Here is a 17,377-nt window from a genome sequence, read left to right on the forward strand (position 1 = left end):
TAGCTTTTCTTTGCATCCCCAGCACCTCACACCCAATGCCTTCCATGAAGTAAGAGAAACGTTTATTGTGTCAAAAGATCAACAGTGATACAGTGCCTGTCCTCGAAGACCTTACCACTTTGTACTGGCTCCTTCATCTTTGAGCTTTGGGGATGAGGAAGATGGATCAGGATGGAGGAATGGGAGGATGATGATGGTGATAATGAGACCCAGCATAATGTAGCAGCCTTAGGAACTGGAAGACTTGGATTCAAATTCTGGCTCTGACACATTCTATCTACTTTATTGTGGATGAGTCCTTAAACCATTCAGTGTCCCAGACAATTCTCTAATACTATATTTTCTGGAGAAACAGTCTCCATACCAGGGGCTGCCTGTGTGAATAAAATTGTTCTTCTGGGACCCTCCCCTCAAAAAAACTCCCACTATTCCTAAGTGACATTGATATACTTTAAAAAGTTTACAAAGTCATTTACATTCTCATATAAGATGCATTTGATTATCTCATTAGCTCATATGAAATGCAAAACAACCCTGCAAGGAAGGTATTAATATTTTTCCTGACTCTAGTCAAAGAGATATTAATTCACACTTAAAACTTTTTTTTAAATTAAAAAAAAATCCTTTAAAAGCCTTAAGAGGCTCCAAAATGTTATCGTCGTCATCACTTCTCCCACTATTTTGTCCTCATCTTTTTCTATGGTTTTCAAGGACAATTCCTGAGACAAGCCACCAACCTATTTTTATTTTATATTCTGTGTTGCATGGACTATATATTATACTGCTTTTTGTAGTTGGAAAATGATATTTTGATGGAAATCCTTCTCTGCAGGCTCACTGAAAGCATTCTTGGAACAGAGTACAACCAGTAGCAGAGAAGACAACAGAAATGTCATAGACCTCACTTTATTCCCATATGGTTTTAAAAAAATAACCTGTCAGTAACAAGACAGAAGGGCAAGGGCTGTGTGAATGGGGCTAAGTGACTTGCCCAAGGTCACACAGCTAGGAAGTATCTGAAGATAGATTTGAACTCAGGTCATTTTGACCTTAGGCTTGACACTTTATCCATTGTGCCACCTACTGGCCCTCTCAATTCCCATATGATTTTGTTCTTGGCTTGGTCAATTTATACACTTTAAAAGCTTTCCACTCTATGTAGCTTGGGATTTGTGAGTATTTGGTATAGCAACATCTATTAAAAACATTCTTTAATTTTTATGGATTAAGGTCACATCTGGATAATTGCAAGCAACAGTCTACTCTGAGATAGTGATCTTGTTTAAGACTGTTTAAGAGTTTTACAAGACATCTTGAGGTCTGTACTTGTAGTAAAGGGATTTATCATCTAGCAGTCTATGAAACTTACCAAGCAAGGTCATGCCTTGCTAAGTATTTAAGAGCCATTAAGAATGTCTATCAATCAACTTCCACTTTTTTGGCAAAGAAAGGTTAATCTTTCTATAATCAGCTTTTTCTCTATGATTTTTTAAACTATTTTTCAGGTTTGCTTTGTTGCTATTGGGGTATTTTCTAACAGTATACATGAAGCCTGGTGTTGGATAGGTACTAAATGAGTTCTTCCTATCCATCTTTGTCTTCAGGATGCCAAGAAGTCTCTTAATGTATTCAACTAAGACTTTCTCTTTGATGCTTTTATATTTGATGTATCTTGTATGGAGGAGACTGAGGCATCTGTGGATATTGCCTTCATCCATTTGTGCACTGAAACTTCCTATTATAAATTGTTGTTATTATTATTGTTCTCATTTTTATGTTAGATGGAGTTCAAATTGAAATGGCCATAGGATGTCACTTATAATAATAATTATTATTGTTAATAATAATAATATTCTTCTTGTTATATGGGCAGTAGTATTCTAACCGGCCTCCCTTTCTCAAGTCACTCCCTTTTCCATTCCATCCTTAGCACAGCTGACAAAGTAATTTTCCTAAAAGAAAGAGACCAGACCACATCACCTTCCTATTCAATACACTCTAGTGGTTCACTGTTGCCTCTAGGATCAACGCTAGCCCTACCCCACTTTTCTAGCCTTATTATGTATCCCTTGCTATGGTCCAGCCAAAGTGGTCACTCCATTTCCTATCTCTTCCCCTTTGGCACTCACCATCCCATATGCTTGGTATCCACTCACCTCTAATCTCTGCCTCTTGGAATCCCTTATAATTCCTTCAAGTGCCACCTTCTACAGAAAGCCCTTTTTGGTCCCTCAACTGTTGGTACCTGCTTTCTCTTAATAGAGTGCATAGTCCTCGAGGTCAGGGACTATTTGATTTTTTATCTTTGTGTCCCCAACTATTTATCAGTGCCCAGCAGATGTTGAGTACTTAAATGCTTGTTGATTGATTGGTTAATGGAAAATGGTTATGGAGCAAAGATCTTTAGTATCAGGGCAAAATCATGCAAATTGTCTCCTCTCTTGCTTAGGAGGAAAGCAGGTGTTTTCACTGATCTGGTTTTCCTGTCAGTCAGTAACACTTCAGTAAGTAGGGTAATTCATTTGGTTGGAGGCAGAATGTAGTACTCATGCAAGTGGCATGTCCACTGCCTAATCAAACCCCTCTTTTCTCATTAGGCTCAGCAGGCTCTTTGTTCCCGGGTGGGCACATCCTCGGGGTAGACTTCATTTGTGGGAGAAAGTGTCAGCTAAGTACATAAGCTACACAAGGTCAAAGGGTCCCTGCCTGCAAGGATTGGGGGTTTGCCTGCTACTTCCCTTGCCATGATGAAGGTGGCTTTATTAGGAGAGACTTGAGGATTGGCAGCCCTAAATGAAATTTGGATTTTTTGACCACTCAATTATGCACCAGCATGAGCAATGAATGCTGACTCATACTGTATCCAATTAGGTATTCATTAGCTGGGGCATAGTTATTTGGAAAGACATGCGGGGGTTGCTTTGGGACCAATTGCTGCCACTTCTATTTAAATTGACATAGCAACAGCAGGTTCCATTTTTTTTGGGTCTTTTATTTGAGAGAAAGAGAGATAGAGAGAGTCTGTCCTGTAACCAGGCATTAGCTTGATAATTAGGATGACATAGGCTCCATCCTTCCCATCCATACCTATTTGGTTGCCCAATTAGCCTGGTCCCACGTTCCAACTGGTATGGACTCCATTACCATAAGAGAGAACAACACCACAGGGAAGTGAACTTGGTTCCTTAGAAAACTAAATTGCATGGTCCATAGAGTCTCTAAAGGAGTAGAAATGCACCATAAGAGAAGAGGTTAAACTCTGGTATTGGTTTTAAAATGTGCATCTTCTGGGAGTAAGGAGTTGAAGAATTATAATTGAAGAATAGAATAGTGAAGGGGCATGGGAGTGGGTAGCAAATTCATCATGAGCTTGATGACTGAGAGGTCCTTATTGGGCAGTATTGAATAGGTGACTGTCCCTCCAAGGAAGCTGGGCATGCCCCTCATGTTTAAATATGGTGTTATAGCTGGTTGAGGGGCAGAATTTGTTTTTTTTTTATAATGTTAACAAACATCAACAAAAGTAAATAATCAAAAGAACAAAGAGTACAATTTTGCCCAAAAGTCTTAGCATTGAATAAGGAAGAACCAAAATAAACTAACTAATCAAACAAAATAAGATTTAAAAATTTCATATCTGTCTCTCTTTGTCTGTCTGTCTGTCTGTCGATCTGTCTGTCTGTCTGTCTCTGTCTCTCCCCTTCCTTGTTTCCCCATCTCCCTCCCCCTCCACACACACTGGATAACAAGATCATTGCTCTAGAGCAGTGGTTCCCAAATTTTTTTGGCCTACTGCCCCCTTTCCAGAAAAAATATTACTTAGTGCCCCTGGAAATTAGTTTTTAAAAAATTTTAATAGCAATTAATAGTTAAGATAAATGCACCTGTGGCCATCACCATTCCCCTGGATCACTGCAGCACCCGCCAGGGGGCGGTGGCACCCACTTTTGGAATCACTGCTCTAGAGTTTGAAGGAACCTTGGAGATTATCTGGGAATCAATCCTCATTTTTATAGATGAGGAAATTGAGGTTTAGAGATATGATGCAACTTGACTGAGGTTACATTGTAAGCTACTTGAGAGTAAGGACCATTCTTTTGCCCCTCTTTGTATCCCAACAACTTAAGCACGGTGCTCAGAACATAGTAAGCTCTTGATGCTTGTTAAAAATGACTAAATATGAAAAGCTGTCTGATACAATTGCACATATAAAATCTATATCAGATTGCTTATCTTCTGGGGAGTGTAGAAGGGAGGAAAAGTAGGAATGAAGGAGATACTTTGGAACTCAAAAATTTTTAAATGAATGTTAATAATTGTTTTTACCTGGAATTGGGGAAAAACAAAATATTATTTAAAAAGATAAATGCTTGTTGACAGACTAAGTGGCAGAACCTGAGATATGAATCCACATCCAATCAGCACCATTTTTCTTTTTCATCTTTCTCTGCCTCCTCTCTTTCCCCTGCTTTCCTTTCAACCTTTTGCTTTCCCCCTCTTACTCTTTCCTCTCTCTCCTCCTATCTTTTCTCTTTCTTTGTCTTTCTCACTCTTCCCTTCCTCTTATTCCCCTTTCCTTCCTATACTCCATCCCACTTCCATTTTCTCCTCCTTTTATCTGTCTTCCGACTCCTTTTCTTCCCCTCCCTCTTCTCCTCTTTTCATGTACCTTCTCTCCTTACTTGCTCTATCTGTCCTTCTTTCCTCTTTCTCCTTCTTTTTCTCTCATATGGTCAAAGTATACAAAATACTGGCTCTGCTGAATTTCCTTTGCATCCCTTCACATATTCACTTTTTATATTTCCTCTTATACTTTCCTATTTAGCATTATTTATGATGCTATAATACTATATTTCACTGATAGACCATAATGCCATAATTTCTTCACTCATTATTCAAACACTGAACATTTAGCGTGTCATGCCCTTCCCTCTTATTCTTTGCTCTTACAAATAGAACAACCAGAGCTACTTTTCTTTTTCTGATGCCTTTGGGCTGAAACCCTAAGAGTAGAAAATCTGGACTGAAACCTAAGATCAGTTTTGTGACTCAGTGCGTAAGGTACCACAGAGGCATCATTGCTATCAACCAGAAAGAAACACAAGATAACTTGCAAATCACACGAAATGAAAGGAAATCATGCCTCATGTAGAGAGAAAGTACCTGACTGTGCCAGAGTCATGGCTCCATTGGCGGCCTGAGCAGCATGGACATATGTTGGCCTTTCCAGCTAGAAGTTTATTATTATACTTTCCTTCATAATAATTATTAAATCATGCCTTAGGTGTGCCTCAGGGCAAGGTCAGAGCACTTATAAAGCATTTCTATAGAGTTAAATTCCTGTTGGGAAGCTTTTAAGGTTTTTATATTTTAATGAAGGTATTAAAATGAAAGTTCAGACTTGCATAATTCATAAGCATTCACTAGCTCTTTTAAAAACCTGCCTCTAAACTTCTTCTACCCCTTAGCCCCCCCAAATCCTTTTATAAAACAGAGGGCAAATCTTTCTGTTGGTTGAAAATAGATTTCTAATTATAGCAAACTGAAGGTCCTCTGCAAAATAGTATAATTCCCTGGGACAGTTTACATTGACACCCTTTCTCCTGCATACAAAGAAGGTGCTAAAAATTCAAGAATGTTTTCTATCTGTCCAGAAAAACTCAAATTGGCAGCTTGTGTTTTGACCTGCTTCCAAAAGTATAATTCAGAGTTTGGTCAACTTCTATCACGTAGAAATTCTGTTTAAAAAAATGCTAGTTTCGAGATGTCAGAAAAGTATTTCGGGGGGCATGGGGTCTTGGTTTCTGCTGATTGTCACAGAAACTTTCCATTCACCAGTGGAACAATATAGCTCGATTGATTCCCTTAAATGTATTCACATGCCTGCAAAAATAGCTGATGAAAATCTCTGAGCTAATGACCTGATGCACACTTTGCAATCAATATAAGTTGTTTTTTTTTAAGTAACATCTTTTTTTTCTCTTTTTTTAGGCTTTGAGCTCGAAGTAATTGCATCATACTTTAAAATCTTTTCTGATTTAGAAGCAAGAGAAGCCAGTGTAAATGCTCTCTCCTACTGCTCAGCAACAGAGGCCGGGGAGGTAAGAATAAGTTAGTGTGAACTAAAAATGCTAAAAAAAATTTTTTTTAAACATAAGTGCTGAGAAAATATTTGTTTCGTTAATTAGGATTTGGATGTATCCATGTCAAATCAACAGATGAAATCTGTCATATCTGTAATGTAAATGTGTAAATTACCATTGATTTTCTAAATGGACCAGCTCCCACATGAGAATCAGGGTCTATACCATGTGGTACAGGCTTGTTTCTTGGTGTCCAGGGTAGGTAGGGAAGAGAAATAGTGGGCCACCCTGAACTCTTCTGGTTACTGCACACCCTGAAAAGTCCAACTGTTGTTGTCTGTCGTTCATCTGTTTCGTTCATGTCTGATGCTTCATGACCCCATTTGGGGTTTTCTTGGCAAAGATACTGGGGTGGTTTGCCATTTCCTTCTCTAATTTATTTGACTGATGAGGAAACTGAATTTCCAAACAGAGTTAAGTGACTTGCTCAGAGTTATACAGCTAGCAAGTATCTGAGACTGGATTTGAACTTAGGAAGATGAGATTTCGTGATGCCAAGCCCGGTGCTCGACCCACTCTTATCCCTTAGCTGCACAGTCTCTTGTACCCAAACACGCAGTCTTTTCAATGCTGAAAGGACTTTGGTCCTTCCCTTAGGTATAATGCAACAAACACTTAGTACTATCTGTGAACTCATCAACCACTGGCAAGAGGGGATGGGGGTGAGAAGGGGGCTACATTAGTTAAAAGGCAAGAAAGTTTCTGGTTTTGACAATCCCATGCATGTGGCAAGTAGTTCTCCCTTGCCAGGCTTTCTGAGATGGATGGGGTAGAATAAACCCTCCTTTCTCCTTTATCTTTTACCCCAACCAAGCTTGACATCCTCGAGCTCCTGTCACTGAAAACAACTAAGCAGGGTCTTGGCTACCTTTGCTGCTTTGTGTTTCTATCCTGAGCACAAGTGCCTGGTGATACTGAGATAGACATCTCCAGCCTTGAAGGTAGCCTCATGAGTTCCAGATAATGGGGACTTTGGAGTCTGAGCTGACTAGAATTAGGCGGAGAGGATGATTATTAGCAGGAGGATGAGCAAGGTTTGACCTTGACAGAAAACATGGATCCAGAGCGAAATGTTTGGATGGTGGAGAGATGAGGGGAAGTATACAATGCCTACTGATCTGTCCTGCAAACTGCTTCCTGTTTTCACGTTGAAGCCTCAACTTCCTGGAAGAATTGAAAAGTAATTACAAATGACTTTTCTTGTTTCCGTTTTTCTGTCAATGAGCATTTGTGGGTGGGTCTCATGAGAAGGAAATAAATAGCAGTCCTCTAGCTGATCTACAGTGTGCACTGTGCACCTTTCTACTGGGCATGCATGAGACAATTTAGATTTTAAGGTGGTGCTCCCAGGGCACTGGAGTCAGAGTATAAAGAGCCTCTCTCTATGGCTTGTTATTATAAGTCTCCCTCTCCCAACTAGAGGCACAGCCAAGAGGAGTTCCTAGATGGAAGAGATGGGGGTGAATACACTTTACTTCTCTCCCATCCTGTCCCCAGCTCAGCTATGAGCATACCAGAATCACAGAATTTCAGAGATGGAGGGGGATGGAGTAATGACTCTGGAGTCAAATCCTACCTCTAATTATTATTATCCTTCTGACTTTGAACAAACTGTTTAGCCAGGCTTTCGTTTCCTTGTCTGTAAAATGAAGGAGTTGGACTCTCCTCTAGGTTCCTTTCAGCTAGCAATCCTATGGAGACTATTTGTTAAATTATCACTTTGGCTGCATAATGGCTGATATAATTTCTATCAAGATTGAGACCCATCATCTTTGTAACTCATCAATTCAATTTTATTAGACAAATTTTAAATAGCTTTCAAGTTAGACCACTGCAGATACAAAGACAAAAAGGGAACCCACTAACCTCACACAATTTACATTTGTTACCATTGCTCTAGTGTAAGTAAATGTTGCTTCAGGACTGGCATTTTCAAAATTGGTGAAGTCTATAGGCATACTGCATATTTCTTTCATTGTAAAAAAGGTCTCTTCCAGCCAAATAAATAAGAACATACTAATCAAGCTTATATATACAGAAAAAAAATACGTAAAGATATCTAGTTTTCTCATACCAGGTCTGGAGGATATGCCCAAACCAGCAATAACCTCATATTCCAGTCAAAATGGCCAATAATAAGGCTTTTAGCAATGCAATGAGGATTATCTGCGACTATGGTTGCCTTCTATTTCCATTTTCAAGGTATTAGTCAGTAGAAGCAGCCCCCAAATCCCCAAATGGATTATAAGATGCTCATCCATTCCCTTATCTCTTCCTGCTGGGTAAAGAGATGCTTTGAGATTGCCATTCGCTGCATTTTCTACTTTTTCTGACACAGAAAATGAAGGTGCTACCATGTAGTTTATGATTGGCATTGAGGTAAAGTTCCATTACTGCATGCATTTATGGTTAATTCTTTTTTTCCTTTCCATTTTGAGGCCTTTCTTCATCCCATTTTTCCATTAGAAGTAAAATAGGGAGGAAAAAAAGGAGATAAAATATAAAAATGATGACCATTATATTAAGTTTGATTGGCTTTAGATAACATTTGCAAAATTTAAAGTATATATTTATTTCCCCCAAACTATATTTGTTTTTACTAAAGTTGAGTTTCTTTTATTTTGGGAGGGGGAAGGTGGAGATATCCATATTTGTGATATTATTGATATAGAGAATTCACAGTTTACAGAAGAAAATTCTCCCACCAATACTTTAGAGAATTGCTTGGAGCCCTGAGTAGTTAAGTAACTTGCCCAAGGTCATATAGCCAGTATGTGTCCCAGGTGGGATTTGAACTCAGGTCTTTTTGGACTCTAGAGGTGGCTCTTGTTCCACTGCAAACATGCAGCTCTCAGAAAATGAGGTTAGATTTAAGGTAATGGATGCTCAAATCGTTTAGTGGGCAAATGGAAAAATAAATATCAATCACAGGATCATAGATTTAGTTGGTAATCCTCCAATCTGATCCCTTCATTCTACTGATGAGGAATCTGAGGCTTGGAGAGGAGAAACAACTTGTCCCAGATCACACAAGGAGCAGAGTCAGGGTTTTTAACCAGGTATTCTGGCTTCCAGATTCAAAGCTCATGACATTAGAGCACACTGCCTCTTTAACCAATGGGCTAGCATAGCCATTTTGTGCTGATGGACAGAATTTTAACAATTCTGGCTAATTTGCTGTGGTGGTAGGAAATGGAGCAGATTCCCAAGTTCAGATAAAGATAAAAACGGATTTGATTTTTCCATTGAACCATTTCTTAGAGTAGAGTGACTTTTCATTGATCATATGCTTTTATGGACTTTATGTCCCTGTATATGCATATGTACACAGGTAGCTGGCTTGTATAGCATTTAGACGACTACACTTGGAGTCACAAAGACTTGAGTTTGAGTTCTATCATAGACACTCACTATCTATATGGCTTTGTTATGCAATCTCTCTATCCTTCAGTTTCTTCAATTGTAAAATGAAAGAGTTGGACTTACTGGCCTCTTATGGTTCCTTCTAGATCTAAGTCTATGAACTCGAGAATATATTCTTATTTAGCTGAAGCTAAAGGAAGAATAAAAAAAAGTGTATATTTTCTTATTTGTTCCTTATCTTGCTTTACTGAGAGCCATCATAGTATAGGAGAAAGGCTATATTTAAGAGAAATGACTTCGAATCTCAGACACTCATAGGCTTTGAGATCATGAACAAGACCATGTATAGCAAGTCTTGGTGCCTCAGTTTTCTCATTTGTAAAATGAGGATGGCACTTGTGCTACCTATCTTATAATGATTCGTGAGGGAAATACTTCCCAAATCCCAAAGCTCTATGTAAATGTGAATTATTATTAGGAAAATCTCTGCATTACTGAATGGGGCAAAATAGAATTTATTTAGTAAGACTGTGTCACCTACAATTTAAACTCACAGCCACATGTGTAATGGTTGGCTCTCCCAATACAATAACCTAATTAAGAAATTCCACAAAAAGTTACTTTTTGTTTTTCTCTTCCAGAGGATAACAGCTGAGGATGGAGAGGGACCACATGAAAACATAATCCTGGGATGGACATAAAGCATAGTATTTTTTCTCTGAAAGTGGTATCTCAAAGGACATATTATGAGAGGACAATATTTTTTGTTTTACCTCCAAAGGTTAGGAATGTACCTCCTGAAACAGACTAGATTCACTTTAAATACTGATCACCCACGAGGGAGCTTCAGTTTGCTTCCTGGCTGAATTCTAAAATGCATTACTAAAGAACTGTTTATTAGTGCTCAGAAAAGGAAGCAATGAAAACCTTCAGCTTGAAAGATGGCTTCAAGAGCAAATTGTAGAAGACATGCTATTTTGTATATTCAGCAAGATTTTGCATTATTATCACATATTTTGGAGTGCATTCCTAGCCAAACAGGTAGAATTTGTCTTCAGTTTTCCCTCTGTCAGATGCCTGATCACCTTTGGCAAACTGAGAATGAGCCTGGTGCAATGGAACACATGCTTGCTGTCTTTGTGAAGACTGAAGATTTGCATTCAAATCCTTATTCTGCCTCTTATGACATGGGCGACTTTGTGCAAGTTGTTAAACCTCTCTAGATCTCAGCATCCTCATCTGAAGAGTGAAGGGTTTGGAAGAGATGATCTATAAGATTATTTCCAACTCTAAATTGATGATTTAAGATGCTTCTGGGTGCTAAGATCTTGTTCTCCCTCCTCTCTATTGCCTGCCATCATTGTCATATCATCCTTCCATCCTCCCTTCAGCCCTGACTTCTCCACTGAGAATTACCCTTTCCTGTGTTTTGTTCCCCCAAAGGCCAAGATGGAGGATAAGACAACAGACTTATATATGCTAAACTAGAAGAAGGTTATAGAACTGTCCTTGGTTCTGAGGTAAAATAGGTCATTTTGCACACTGGCTTTCAAGAATAAATAGTTGGATAGAGGAATCAGATCCCAAACCAGATAACTATATCGTATATGCTGAATATGCCCTATTGCCAAGATCTTCTTTTATGGAAGAAACAGAGTTTAAAACAGAGTAAGGATGGGTAAGAATTTGTCCAAGGATCCTTTCTAATCCAACAATTTTGGAGTTTTATGGTGATCTGATTCCCAATTTCATGAGTGAAAGAATTTATTTTCTAGATCAATGAGTTTACATCTTAGGAATGATATGCTAGACTCATAGATTGGTATGACCAAAGGCATGGAGATGAAGAGGCATAGAGTATATTTAGGGAAAAGAAGGTAGGAAAATAAAGCATGTGGAGGACAACAATACAAGGTTAAAAAGGAAGGCTGCTATCAGATTATTAAATGTCTTGAATGCCAAAAAAAATGGAAATTTAAGCAGAGAAATGACATGACAAGATCTCTGCATAAGGAAGTTTTTTTGGGAAGCATTATGTATGAAAGATAATAATAATGAGTATTTCTATTGTTCTTACACATTTGCAAAGCACTTTATCATACCTTGTTTGTTCCTTAAAACAATTCTGTGAGGTAATTACTATTTTATAGATGAGAAAACTGAGGTCCACAGGAGAAGTAAAGTGATTTGCAAAGAAACCCTTCAAATCCAATGATTTTGTGTTTTTATGGTGATCTCATTTTAAGATTCATGAATGAAGGAATTTTTTTCTAGACCAATGAACTCTCATCTTAGAATTTCTGGTACCTTGATCAATAATTAGAGCAGCTACTCTGAAGTGGCCCAGGATTAATTTTATATTATAATCTCCAAGACTAAAATTATGATGAAGCCTTCTGACATCACAGCCAGCTCATTTACATATTCATGACTCATTAGCTCAAAAACTCTGCCAGTTCATTTGCATACTCCTGCCTGATCTAGGCACCAGAGCCAAATTAATTTGCTTACTACGATCCAATTGGCTCAGAGGAGTCTTTGCCATTTTATTTGTTGGCCCTACTTTTGGCTATTTGGTTTTCAGTTCATATAACAGAAAAAAAAAAACTCAACAAAAAACCCTGTGTGGTGTTGCTGGCTGTTCCAATGGTGGGATATAAAACAGCAACTGCCAAGAACAGTTTTCTGGAAAAGATTCCAGAAGAGATGGCAGGCCCACTTCTGCTATGACTTGTTATAGAATGGACATAAGGAAGGAGAAAGAATCATCCTACTCATCCTTTGAGTCTCAGCTCAATGCAGTAACTTGTCAGAGGACACCATCACTGATTCCCTCAGCTAGAAGCTGTTTCCCTCTTCTTTGAACTCTCCAAATTCTGTTTTTCCTTTTGTAAACAGAGCCTATCCCATTTGGTATTAGTTATTTGTATATATTTCTTAGCTGCCTTCTAAGATTGTCAGTGCCTTGAGGGCAATGGCAATTTTATATTAATCTTTCTTCTCTCCCTGTAGGTAGCAATCATAGACTCATAATAAAAGTTTGACTATCTAAGGGAAAATAAGAATAATTATAACAACAACATGAGCTAGGGTTCTAAACTACAAATATGTTTTAACTCCAAGTAGTTTGGAGATTACAAAAAAATGGGAAAATAGGGACAAGAGTAGTAGTGGTGGTAGTAATAGGCTAGTTAAGGGTAGAGAAGGGCAGAGGAACAAAGGGCTTCAATACTGAAATCATGTGCAGTGCTATGCTCTGGAAATAAATACCTTGGTGATCTAGGGGAAATTATTTTCTCTCCCAAATCTCAATTTCTTCATCTGTAAAATGAATGGAGGGGATTGGACTGGAGGATAGCTAAATCATCTGACTTTAAATATAAGCAGATCAATTATTGAAGTTAGTATTTCCCTGTTTCCAAAGCATTTCCCTCAGGATCAATTAAATAGCCTAGGTTTCAAAGGAGACATATTTCTTGTACACTGCATAGATTTCTCAGGAGGGTACAATGCACATCTCCATTGTTGATTGTATAAAAATTTCTCAGAAGGGGAGAGGGTAATTAGAAGAAATGACTCCAGAGGTCCTACCCAACTCTAAATTCTATAATCCTAAATCCCAAAGAAGAGTCAGATTCCCAAAAAAGCTATGAGTGAATGATGAACATCTTTTTTTTTTAAAGATAAAAGGTATCCCTTGACTAATCCCATAAATGATTTCTTTATAAATGATGATAACTATACCCAAACACTCTAGTTTACGCAGCAAATGAATATTGAAGGAGAACTATGATCATAAGAGAAGAGTTGTTTCTTTCTCATTGGGTTGTTTCACTCTAAATTTAGTATCAATTAATCTTAGAGTTGGAGGAAATCTTAAGAGATTGCATAGTCTAACTTCCCTTCTATGAAAAAAAAATTCAATAACTTTTTATGGCATTTCTGATCATCAGTCAGTTTTAGTAATCCATGGATTGAATATTTCTACTAACAAAAAGTTCATTTAAATTGCAATCAGAGTTGCTGCTTGTAAAAATGTGTTCCTATTCAACTTTCTTCACCTTAAGGGCAAGCATTGTTAGAATGAACTACTTGCCTTATTTCATGTAATTCTGTAATACTTCTAAGAAGACACTAGTATGTTATCATAAATCTCTTGTTAGTGATGTCATGCTATGCCATACTAGGGTTATCATCTTGTGTACCGTAACGCTTTGTCCCTTTGGAACATGGGAAGTTGATAATGCAGTCATTTCCAGAATAGATCTGTAGCAAGTCATATTGAACCTACTCTTCCTTTTTTATTTTTTCATTGATATCTAGTAGAGTTTAAATACTCAGAAATACATTTGTGATTATGTGAATACAGCTACTTCTTCTAATGTTACTGGTTAGCACGACTCTCAGTTATGTCCTCCTAGAACTGGAGGGAAGTGAGGGGACAACTAATTCAATCACTCTCATTTTATAGATGAGGAAACTGAGACCCCAAAAGGTTAATGACTTGTTAAAGGTCACACACATTTACAAAGCCAATAATGCTCTACTATGTTGTTGTTTGGTTGTTTCAGTCATGTCCTAGTCTTCTTGATCTCATTTAAGATTTTCTTGGCAAAAATACTGGAGTATTTTGCCACTTACTTCTTCAGGGTTACACAGCTAGTAAATGATTGGAACTCAGGTCTTCCTGACTCCAGACCAAACATTCTATAGTATGGTTTAGTAACTAATACTTCCCATTAATTCCCAATTAATTAATAATTCCCTACTATAATTTATATAGTAAACTTTTAATATAGTGTGAGTAGTATGGTTTATCTATATCCTATAGTACATAAACTATCCTATTCTATCCTAGTATGAGCCTAGTCATAATCTGCTGGTGGTTTCATAGATAAATACACAACAATATTAAATTTCACTTCTTTATTTTTCCTATATATGATTTCCGGGTGTGTATTTTGTAGTTGTGTCAAACTCAACATAACTTCATTTAGAATTTTCTTTGCAAAGATACTGGAGTGGTTCGCCATTTCCTTCTCCCGATCATTTTTACAGATGAGTAAACTGAGGCAAACAAGGTTGAGTGACTCTCTGAGGGCTACACAGCTAGTAATAGATTTGAACTCAGGACTTCCTTACTCTAGACCCAACATTCTATACACTGTGCCACCTAGATGCCCCCTTATAACTATACCATAACCCTTAAAATTTTTTTTCATTAAACAAAAATCAAATATCTTTTCCCTCTCTTGATTGTTAGAAAAAGAAAAGAAAACCAAAACTCTTGTGTAATAACTTTTTTTTACTGAGTTAAATTAGCATTTGTAAACAGTGCAAAAAACTGTAATCATTAGCATATAGCAATTCGTGGCTAGGCAGAACCACCATCCTTAAATGTTAACTTTCGCTTTGTTAATTTTGAACTTAATGAGGTAAATTGAAGTTGAAAGGAAAATATTGCTGTAAAAGCTTTCCAGTCATTTACAAACTAAGATAATGTTATTTTTTTACATTTAGAAATAACTGTCTTTTATCTAATTTTCAGTCAAAAGCACAGTTAGACTTCTAATTCTGAAATGTAGAGACAAAGAAGAATCCAATTAGAAGACTCCAGATTCCCAAGTTCTCAAAAAAGTGTGATGTTTGAGAAAGAGAGTAACTCTTTATGTTTGGAAACCCAAAGTAAGCAAGGAAAAGAAAGTCATACTTAAACAAAGAACTGTAAACATTTGCCTCAACATGAAGAATATGTGCCAATAGGAGAGTAAGAGTTAAGTGAACACAGATGTGAGAAGCTTAGAGAAGCTTACCAATGGGAGAATATGAGGGAGGTATGCAATCATGTATATTATGATTATATTAGCAAAGATCTGTAGAGAAAGAATATTCTGTATCAATTTAGAAATCAATAATGTGAAGCTTTGAGTTAACAAAATGGCAGGAAAATCTTGAAATAAATGAAATAATGTTTGAAAATCACTTAGCACAGTGTCTGGCATATAGTAGATGCTAAATAAATGGTTCATTTCCTCTTGCATTAATATATGTGATGAATGTTTCCCCTCTTATGTCGTTAGAAGAATTGGAAATTTTAGGGGATTTTTTTGTTCTTTTTAAGGGATGTCATCAAAGAGATAGATGTCCAGAATAGGTCTGAGATGGGCCACTAATAGTGTGAAAGTAAGAAATAAACTGAAGGACCATTCATGTGTTGCCCTGATATCTATGTAGTTTCAAGGGAATTAGATAAAAGGTCCTTATGTTCTGCATGAATCATCTATGAAAGATTTACAGGACACTGCCAAAAATCACTCAGAATGAGAGGAAGGAAGGCAAGATGCAAGGTTTTATTGGATGCATTCTTTATGTCAATTTTTGTTCTTCATTCAATTTCCTTTATGTCTGATTGACTCTTTGTGATCTCATATGGGGTTTTCTTGGGAAAGGCACTGCCATTTCCTTGTTCATTTTACAGATAAGGAAACTAAGGCAAAAAGGGTTTAGTGACTTGCCCAGGGTCATAACTAGTAAGTATGAGGACAGATTTGAACTCAGGAAAAGGAGTCTTCCTGACTCCAGGTCTGGCACTCTATCCACTCAGTTTATGATTTACAAATATTATTTCATTTGATCCTCACAATAACTTTGTGAGGTAGGTGCTATTATGATTCACATTTTACATTTGAGGAAACTAAGGCAGAGACCAAGTGAATTGCCCAGAGTCACACAGCTGGTGCCCAAGGCTGGATTTGAACTTGTATTCCTGACTGCAGGCTCAGTGCTCTATCTACTGAGATGATAACCTGGAGATCCTTCGACTCCAAGTTGCAGAGAAGGTACTTATCTAAATTGGTAGAGAGAGGTTCCTCCCCTGAGCGTGTCCTATTTCAAAGAAATCATAGACCCAATCAGAAATAAAAATGGTAGTTTTGCTATACAGATGGACTGAAATTATGAGAGCTTTTTAAAGCTTGGAGTCCTATTAGGTGGTTACCAACATCATCCAGACATAAGACAATAAAGTCCTAAGTTTGGGTGATGCTGAGGGATAGGAAGGAAAGGCAGAATTTATGAGCTACTACAACAAAATAATTGGTAGGACTTGACAGCTGGCTACAAGGAGGAGAGAGAGACAGGCATCAAAAGTGATTCTAAAGATACTACTTCTGAATACTGAATAGAGCCCTGGGAATGAATTCCTCTTGTAAAGACAAATATTTCTGCATCTTTCACATCTGGGTTCATTAAATACTCCTTTACATTCTTAGAGGGAGCTGTATCTTTTGTGCCCAAATTGCTCTTAGGCACATTGAAGCAGTAAGATCCTAAACAAAGTTGTGGTAACTTGGAGGAATTAATGTAGCTCTCCAAGGTACCTAGTACACAACTGGGGAGTAACCAGAGCTCAAGGGAGAAACTGATGCACTGGTTGGTAAATTAATGGACCAATAAATGAAAGCTCTGTGTCAGCATGTCTTAGCGGTTATGTCTCGGAATGTGTACTCTCCGAGTTGTATTCTCAGAGCCTATTACAGTTAGCGTGAATTTGCTTACAAAAAGGATTAAACCACCTCCATGTACAGCAAACTGTAACCATCAGCCTGTTCCATGTTAAGCACATTTGACCTCAGAGGACCATGGCTGGATCGGTAAAAAATCAGTTATCTTTGCTGTCATGATTTACTGAAAATTTGAAATATAATTAATTCAATCATTCCAAGATGCCAAGGGTAGAAATTCCCTCCCAGTGAACGCAGATGGCAACCCTTCTATAACTTGGTGTGTAGTCAATCAAAAAGATTTTTTAAGCCTTTACTGAGCACACACACACACACACACACACACACACACACACACACACACACACA

The 17,377-nt window shown here is 37.6% G+C and overlaps 1 protein-coding gene across 1 annotated transcript in view; it reads right to left on the reverse strand.

The window, feature by feature from the left end:
• SYT1 (synaptotagmin 1) overlaps positions 1 to 17,377 on the reverse strand; it is a 474,588-nt gene that overhangs the window by 97,971 nt on the left and 359,240 nt on the right. The gene's annotated exons all lie outside the window — the stretch shown is intronic.

This window comes from Gracilinanus agilis, chromosome 5, assembly GCF_016433145.1.
Source record: "Gracilinanus agilis isolate LMUSP501 chromosome 5, AgileGrace, whole genome shotgun sequence".
NCBI lineage: Eukaryota > Metazoa > Chordata > Mammalia > Didelphimorphia > Didelphidae > Gracilinanus > Gracilinanus agilis.